At 41.4% G+C, this 9,208-nt stretch overlaps 1 protein-coding gene across 4 annotated transcripts in view; it reads left to right on the top strand.

Annotated features, from left to right (window-relative positions):
* CNPY2 (canopy FGF signaling regulator 2) overlaps window positions 1-9,208 on the top strand; it is a 38,187-nt gene that overhangs the window by 13,795 nt on the left and 15,184 nt on the right. The gene's annotated exons all lie outside the window — the stretch shown is intronic.

Below are 9,208 nucleotides of genomic sequence, written 5' to 3'. Positions count from 1 at the left end.
AGTGTACTTGTGATTTCTCTCTGTCAAATAAATAAATAAAATCTTTAAAAAAAAAAAAATAAAAGAAGAAAAATAATAATTAAAAAATGAAAGTTCTGTAAGTTCACAGTGGGCATCATCACGTGGGTTACCTGTTCACATTGCACGTTCATGAATCCTGTCTTCCAGATTCTTGTTCAGCAACATTGAGATGGGATCTGGAAACTTGTTTGTTGTTTTGTTTTGTTTTTCAAGGACTTCTGTTGACTGATAGTGCCTTGTGGTCCCCTTCTGTTGGGCCAGTAAAGCCACATGCAGGACTTTTTATTTGCAACTTGGAGAATGTATATATGAAATTTTTGAGTATTTGGGCTTTTTTTGATTATTATTACTATTATTATTTTTAAAGATTTTATTTATTTATTTATTTATTTGACAGAGATCACAAGCCGGCAGAGAGGCAGGCAGAGAGAGAGAGAGGAGGAAGCAGGCTTCCCGCTGAGCAGAGAGCTCGATGTGGGGCTCGATCCCAGGACCCTGGGACCATGACCTGAGCCAAAGGCAGAGGCTCTAACCCACTGAGCCATCCAGGCGCCCCTTTGTGATTATTTTTAAAATGGACTTCAAAAGTGACTATTTTAAGCAATAGTTCATTAGGCTATTTTCTCTAGGTTTGTTTACCTAGGCCTTTTTTCAAATGCCTTTAGAAAAGTTTCTTGGGATGCCTGGATGGCTCAGTCGGTTCGTGTCCAACTCAGTTGTACGATCCCAAAGTCCTGGGATCAAGTCCTGCATTGGGCTTCTTGCTTAGCAAAGAGCCTGCTTCTCTCTCTGCCTGCCACTCCCCCTGCTTGTGTGTGCTCTCTCTTTCTCTCTCTGGTAAATAAAATCTTAGAAAGAAAGAAAGGGAAGTTTCTTGTAAATTTCTGAACCAAAGTGCTAGGCACTAAAATTTGTTTACTCCTGGTAGAAGTGAGAGCAGTTTCTCGTTCCCCAAAAACTAGTAGGACAGCAGATCCTGTAGACTATATTCAGTAGTATATATGTAATGTGTATAGAATAAGTAGATGTTCAGAAAATATTTGTTAAAGAATGGTAAGGATTTCTTTTCTTTTCTTTTTTAAGATTTTATTTATTTATTCAACAGAGAGAGATCACAAGTAAGCAGAGCAGCAGGCAGAGGGAAAAGGAGAAGCAGGCTTTCCGCTGAGCAGGGAGCCCAATGCGCGGCTCGATCCCAGGACCCTGGGATCATGACCAGAGCCAAAGGCAGACGGTTAACTGACTGAGCCACCCAGGCGCCCCAAGGATTTCTATTGAAAGGAAAATTAGGACTCTTGATTCTTTTCTGAGGTCTTTGGTGGTCTTCCTTGGAGTAAATCTTTAGGGAAGAGTCTGTTAGAAAATGACAGTTATGTAGAATCATTAAGGAAACTACTGTGAGTATGAAGGGGATCAAAGTATGAAATCTGAAGATTGCTGTTCTGGGGCTATTAAGTGGGCTGACCAAGTAGTGCAGGCCGCCTTCCAGTATCACCATAGTGAAACATAGATGTTAAAAGGCTTTAGTTCTCTGACCTGGTTTTGGGGAGAGAGGAGCCTTTGTCCTATGTGTGTTCTTTTTCCCTTAATGCAAGTTGTTCCTTCTGCATTGGAAGCCTTTGCAGCACAAGATTTTTCCTGCCAGTTATTAGTGCATTATGTTTGCTTCATCAACTAAGCCAGTTCTGGCTTGGCAAGTTCTGATCTTTTTTTTTTTTTTTTTTTTTAAATGAAGGACAAGGGCTCTATTAAAATCAGGAGCATCTTTCTCAGGCTTCTAATGTTGGAGCTCTTAAATATGTTGCAGGACACGTTCTAAATGTGCCTGGGATGGAGGACCAAAGAAAATTTGGCTCTTCCCCTTTGAAGTAAAGGTCCTAGGTGTGGATCAATGATGGTAATAGCATGAGAGAGAAAGAACCACTTTTTAAAGTACTTATTCAAATAGGATTCCTTTGTTCCTAGAATTTTAGGGCAGAGGAAGTAGTTTCAGATGATTTTTGGTGATTCGGCTAACCCTATTCCAGAAATACCCTAAGTTTTATAGGCAAGTCTTTGGCATGGCAGAATTTCCTGCATTATTTATTTGATTAGTCCTTTCTTCTCTTGGCCCTTTATGATAGTGCATTTCCATCAATAATAGCAAACTCACTAGGAGAGTTCTTGCAAGGGGTGGCAGCATTTGAGGTTTGACAAAGCCTCTTAGTGGTTATAATACCCCTACCCCCACCCTGCAGAGAATCCTGGCTGTTAGGCACGTGAGCCAGGCCCTTGTCTTTGGAAGCAGCTGTCTCCATCTCTCCTCATGAAGGAGCTGACCTATTGAATGAGGTGACTCCCTGATTCACCTGACAGCTGCTGTTGCAGTAGGGTGACTCTACACGTGGCCTGCCTCCAGAAGGCAAAAGCCTAGTTGCCACACCTTGGAGTTAGGGGGAGGAGCTGGTAGGTGAAAGTTCAGGGATGACTCAGAAGTTTGTATCTGCCTGTTCCATCAGTGAGTATAGTCTGAATGCCCTATACAAAGCTATTCAGCAGGTTTCTTTGGCAGCTAGGAGATAGAGAACTGAGGTGTGTAGCCTTGGGTAGAACAGTCCTCCAGTATCTCCTTTCTAGTTGTCTGTTCTGCTGGGTAGTTCAATTTGTTTTCTTTCCTTGAGACACCTCCCCTCTTGATCGGGAGGCCTTTAAGGCCCTTAAAAAGGAAATCAGGGCTTTATTTCCTGTTCTACAGGTAGAGAGAATTATCCATTTACCCCTTGCTCAGGTCTGACTGCCTCTTTCCTGGAATCCAACTACAGGAGAGGGTAGTGACACTTGACATGGTCGGTAATAGGCCAACACTTTTCTGACACACATATTTATTTCATTTCATTTCATTTCATTTTTTATTTTTAAAAGATTTTATCCATGTATTTGACAGAAAGAGAGAGCACAATCAGGCAGAGGGAGAGAGAGAAGCAGGCTCCCCACTGAGCAGGGAGCCCAACGTGGGGCCCAATCCCAGAACCCCAGGATCCTAACCTGAGCTGAAGGCAGCCACCCAACTGTCTAAGCCACCCAGGCACCCCAGAGATACATATTTTTTGGAGCTTACTTATGTATAAGGCACTGTTCTAGATGCTTTCATGCAGATTGTTTTGTACAGTCTACTTATCTACCCCAGAATTGGCTTTATTATTACCAATTTAGAGGTGTGAAACCTGAGACCTAGAAGTTAGGTCATATAGCCAAGGTAACACAGCAAGGTAGTGGCAGAACCTGGACTTAAGACTGATCCTTAGTAATTGTACATCCTAGGGTCTACATTTTATCCTTCTGTTGCATTGCTTAACACTTTAGACCATGTATGTATCTCAAACTTTATTGTTCATATAGATCACCTTTTGAGCTTATTAAACTGCAGATTTGGATGCAGTAGGTCTGAGGTGAGGCCCAAGATTCTGCATTTCTGACAAGCTCCAGGTAATGCTAATGCTACCAGCTGGGCAGTCATATTTTAAAGACCTTTTTTTTTTTTTTTTTTTTTTTAATTTATTTGACAGGGACCACAAATAGGCAGAGAGGCAGGCAGAGAGAGAGAGGAGAAAGCAGGCTCCCCGGTGAGCAGAGATCCCGATGTAGGGCTCGATCCCAGGACTCTGGGATCATGACCTGGGCCGAAGACAAAGGCTTTAACCCACTGAGCCACCCAGGCTCCCCTAGGCAGTTATATTTTAAATAGCAAGGCTTTTGAGTACCTTTACATATGTCCTTATTAGACTTATCAGACTTTGAGCTAAGTAGCTTGAGTGTTATTCTAAATATGGAGAAGGAAAGGAAAACAATACAGTTTACCCTTGAGCAACATAGTTTGAACTGTGCTGGTCCACTTACATGTGGCTTTTTTATAGTACAGTACTGGAAATATGTTTTTTTCCTTATGATTTTCTTAGTAACATTTTCTCTAGCTTTTTTATAAGAATACAGTATATAATATATGTAACATACAAGATAGGTATGAATAGACTTTATATTATCAATAAAGCTTCTCAACAGTAGGCTATTAGTAGTTAAATTTGGGGAGAGTCAAGAGTTATATCTAGATTTTTGACTGCATGGGGGTGGGTTGGGGGAAGGTCTGTATCCCTAATTCCTGTATTGTTCAAGAGTCAACGGTAGTTAGTTGTTTTGCCTTGGATGTCTGTTATTTCATAATGGAGCTGTAGCTAAACCCAGGTTTCCTTTCCAAATTCCAAGTTATGTGCTCTGTCTTCTACATCATTAGATAAAATTGTTCTAACTTGAATTTTTCCTATTCTACCCTTTTCAGTGGTTAAATCATGAATTGCTGCCTTTATTTTTTTTTAATATTTTATTTATTTATTTGACAGAGAGAGAGATCACAAGTAGGCAGAGAGGTAAGCAGAGAGAGAGGAGGAAGCAGGCTCTCTGCTGAGTAGAGAGCCTGATATGGGGCTCGATCCCAGGACCCTGAGATCATGACCTGAGCCGAAGGCAGAGGCTTAACCCACTGAGCCACCCAGGCGCCCCGAATTGCTGCCTTTAAAATCCTTTTAATTTCTTTAGTTTTCGTAGTTAGCTAAAAATATGACTAATCCTGATGCTGAAGGGTGTGAGAAAATTGACATACTGTTTAATTTTATAATTTTTTAAAGGATTTTATTATTTATTTGATAGACAGAGATCACAAGTAGGCAGAGAGCCAGGCAGAGAGAGTAGGGAGCAGGTTCCCTACGGAGCAGAGAGCCCAGTGCGGGGCTCGATCCCAAGGATGCTGGGATCATGACCTGAGCGGAAGGCAGAGGCTTTAACCCACTGAGCTACCCAGGCACCCCTAATTTTATAATTATTTTATAACAAATGCAGAATATTTGCTTTAGGCCAGATGTCATTTTAAGTGCTTTTTAAGTATTGACTTAATTAATCCTCACAGCAGTCCTTTGAAATAGGTACTATTATTGTTCCCATTTTATAGATAAGGAAATCGAGGCATAGAAACATTAAATGACTTGGCTGTAATCACGCAGGTGATAAGTGGCAAAAAAGGGCTTTAGAAATAGAATATACTGGCTTTATTCTATAGTTACATAGCCATGCTATCCACAAACTAGTGTTGCTTTGCAAATTGGAGTTCTGGCTAAGAAGTGTTGCAGATGGAGATCAGGAATAGTAGAGATCATCCCTCTAAGTTACTCCTGAAGCTCCTCACATGAAATGGCAAAGATACTCTGTATAAATAAAGGTAATGAAGACTTCACTGATGTTGGAAGTGGGGTGATAGTTTAGTTCTCAGTTTCTCTTCCTATGCATTCTCCTAAAGTAGCATTCATATAAATAGATCTGAGAAATGAATATAACAAAGCAGCAGTCATGACCCATCTGATTCCTTTGAATGGTGTCTCATCTCACAGTCTTGTTAGGTGATCTGCCTTCCTTTTCTTTCTGATTTCCTCATTTTTTGCTGTTTTTTGTTTGTTTTATCTTGAAGTAAAAGAAGAGGGCAGCTCATTAATTCTAGCAGTTCTCTCACAAGGAGGAAAGAAACTATTTTTGTTCTGTTTTACTTCATATTCGTGGAAGAAAGGACTTCAGCCTGAGGGAATTCCATTTTCCTCTTTTTTTTTTTTCTAAGATTTTATTTATTTGAGAGAGCATGAGCAGGGGACAGGGTCCGAGGGAGAAGGACAAGCAGATTTCCTGCTGAGTGCAGAGCCCAGTATGGGGCTCGATCCCAGAACCCTGAGATCATGACCTGAGCTGAAGTCAGATGCTTAACTGAGTGAACCATCCAGGCACCCCTCCATTTTCATCTAAATTAAGATGTGGACAGTCACTCTTTGTTGACCTTGGATAGGTTTTTCTTTTTACCCCCGTAAGATTTAACCTTAAAATACAGCCAGCCAGCTATTGTAGAAACTTTTTTTTCTTTTAAGATTTTTTTTTTTTTACTTTTTTTTCAAGATTTTATTTATTTATTCGACAGAGAGCATAAGCAAGGGGAGCCGCAGAGGGAGAGGGAGAAGCAGGCTCCCCAAGGAGCAGGGAGCCCGACGCAGGGCTCAATCCCAGGACCCTGGGATTACCACCCAAGCTGAAGGCAAATGCCTAACCAATTGAGCCACACCAGGTGTCCCTAAATATTTTATTTATTTTATTTCTAAAATATTTTATTTATTTGTATGACCGAGAGAGAGACAACAAGAGCAGGAACATAAGCAGGGGGAGTGGGAGAGGGAAAGCAGGCTTCCCACTGAGTAGGAAGTCCGATGTGGGGCTCCATCCCAGGACTCTGGGATCATGACCTGAGCCAAAGGCAGATGTTTTACCATCTGAGCCACCCAGGTGCCCCAAAGATTGTACTTTTAAGTAATCTCTACACCCAACATGGAGCAGAACTCACAATCCCCCAGATCAAGAGTCAGATCTCAGAGTCCTGGGATCGAGCCCCACATTGGGCTCTCTGCTCAGCAGGGAGCCTGCTTCCTCCTCTCTCTCTCTGCCTGCCTCTCTCTGCCTACTTGTAATCTCTGTCTGTCAAATAAATAAATAAAATCTTTAAAAAAAAAAAAAAAGAGTCAGGTGCTCTACCAACTGAGCCAGCAGGGTACCCTGACGTTATAGAAACTTAAAGATGATTTAAAAGTGGAAAAATGGGGGGCGCCTGGGTGGCTCAGTGGATTAAGCTGCTGCTTTCGGCTCAGGTCATGATCTCAGGGTCCTGGGATCGAGCCCCGCATCGGGCTTTCTGCTCAGCGGGGAGCCTGCTTCCCCCTCTGTCTCTGCCTGCCTCTCTGCCTACTTGTGATCTCTCTCTCTGTCAGATAAAATGAATAAAATTAAAAAAAAAAAAGATTTAAAAATTTAAAAAATAAATAAATAAATAAAAGTGGAAAAATGGGACGCCTGGGTGGCTCAGTTGGTTGGGCAGCTGCCTTCGGCTCAGGTCATGATCCCAGCGTCCTGGGATCGAGTCCCACATCGGGCTCCTTGCTCAGCAGGGAGCCTGCTTCTCCCTCTGCCTCTGACTGCCATTCTGTCTGCCTGTGCTCGCTCTCTCCCCTTCTCTCTCTCTGATAAATAAATAAAATCTTTAAATAATAATAATAATAATAATAAAAGTGGAAAAATTATTTGTGAGGAGATTTTAACATCTTTCTTCTCTAAGATGATATGTGCCCCTGTAGCCTTTTTAGAACCAAACTGCCACACCAACCAACCAACCAACCACAGTTGAATGGTCTGCTGCAGGGCTGATACAGTCTCTGGGAGGTGGCCCTTTTATAACCGGGGAACTGTGGGACCACAGAGCGTGGAATAGAACTTACTCTCATGTTTTCTCTTGTTCACTTTTTGGTGACTAGTTAGAAAAGGTAAAATTATTTCTTAGGTGTTAGGTCAAATTCCCATTTGCCCCATGTAGGGTGAAGAGACTAAAGGCCTATTTGTGCCACCTACTTTTGCCCAGATGGTCTTCAGTGAACCAGAAGAGACTCTTTAGGAAGTTAATGAAAGGAGTTAAAGACAGTCCTGGTTAACAAAGCTGAGGCAGCCCCCCTTTACTTTAGGGGCATAGTAACTTACCTTGTACTCTCTGAATTTAGCTTTGAATTCGTTTGTTTGTTTTAAATTTTTTAAATTTTTTTGACCTTGTTAGTTTTTGAAGATTTTATTTATATTAGAGGGAGGCTGCATGTGTGGAAGATGGGAGGCGGGCAGAGGGAGAGACAATCTCAAGTAGTCTCTACACTCTTGATTTTGGCTCAGGTCATGATCTCAGGGTGGTGGGATCAAGCCCCAGTTGGCTCTGTACTTGGCGCATAATCTGCTTAAGATTCTCTCTCCCTTGGGGCGCCTGCGTGGCTCAGTGGGTTAAAGCCTCTGCCTTCGGCTCAGGTCATGATCCCAGGGTCCTGGGATTGAGCCCCGAATCAGGCTCTCTGCTCATCAGGGAGCCTGCTTCCCTTCCTCTGTCTGCCTGCCTCTCTGCCTACCTGTGATCTCTGTCTGTCAAATAAATAAATAAAATCTTTAAAAAAAAAAAAAAAAAGCCTCTGCCTTTGGTTCAGGTCATGATCCCAGGGTCCTGGGATCAAGCCCCACGTCCGGCTCTCTCGGCAGAGAGCCTGCTTCGCCCTCTCTCTGACTGCCTCTCTGCCTATTTGTGATCTCTCTCTCTGTGTCAAATAAATAAATAAAATCTTAAAAAAAAGAAGAAAAGATTCTCTCTCCCTCACCCTTTCCCCCTCCCCCTTCTCTAAAACAAAACAAAACAAGCAAACAAACAAAAAACACAGCTTTTCTGAAGGATCTCTTCCCTTTTCAGCTCTCCCTGATGCCCCAACAGAAGGTGGAATACTAAATTCTAAAAAATCTCCAGCCTTTCTGAACTCTCACCTTAGGCGTGTGGTGTTTTAGAACTTACACAGTACTATGGCTTCAAATGATTTTCAACACAATCAAACAACAGTGCAGTAGTTACTACAAGAAAAGGTGTATCTGGCCTTTTGGCAAAAAGAAGAAAGGTTTGATCTTGCTACTGGATTAGTTTCTCTGTGTATGTAATTTTTTTAGTTTGCAAAGTGCTTTCACAATATTGTAATTTAATTATCACAAGACAACCTATGAGATATGTGGTGGGTATTTAACACCAGTTAAATAGGCTTAGTTTGACTTTCTCATTTTATATTCAAAATAATCTGGTGCAGAAAAGTTAATCTTGTCAAACTTTATAGCTGGTTAGTAGTATAATTGTTGCCTTTTTCAAAGGCAGTGTTGAACTTTCTGTTGCAACTCAGCAGTCTTCTCATAGAAAGTAACTTTTCTTTTGGGGGGAAAAAACCTGTCTCTAAACAGAAAACATAGGTTAGCTACACTATTCATCTTTGTAGTGAAGAATAGCCTTGAATCTCAGACCTGTCTTTACGGTTCTGAAGTATATCTTTAAAAATTCCTTTAGTACAGGTGTGTCACTGATAAACTCAGCTTTTGTTTTTCTGAAATGTCTTTTTTTCGCCCTCTTTTGAGACTTTTTCCTTACTTGGATATACAACTTTAGCTTGATTATTTTCTCTCAGCACTTGAAATGTAATTTTCCAGTTTTCTAGTTTCCCAATGCTGTTTTTGAGTGGTCTGTCCATTGTTACATTGTAGGTATTCTGTTTTCTCTGTGCATTTTCCAGAAACC

The sequence above is a fragment of the Mustela nigripes genome, chromosome 6 (assembly GCF_022355385.1).
Source record: "Mustela nigripes isolate SB6536 chromosome 6, MUSNIG.SB6536, whole genome shotgun sequence".
NCBI classification, from domain to species: domain Eukaryota; kingdom Metazoa; phylum Chordata; class Mammalia; order Carnivora; family Mustelidae; genus Mustela; species Mustela nigripes.
The sequence above is the reverse complement of the archived record's forward strand: the minus strand, read 5'-3'. Positions and strand labels throughout refer to the sequence as shown.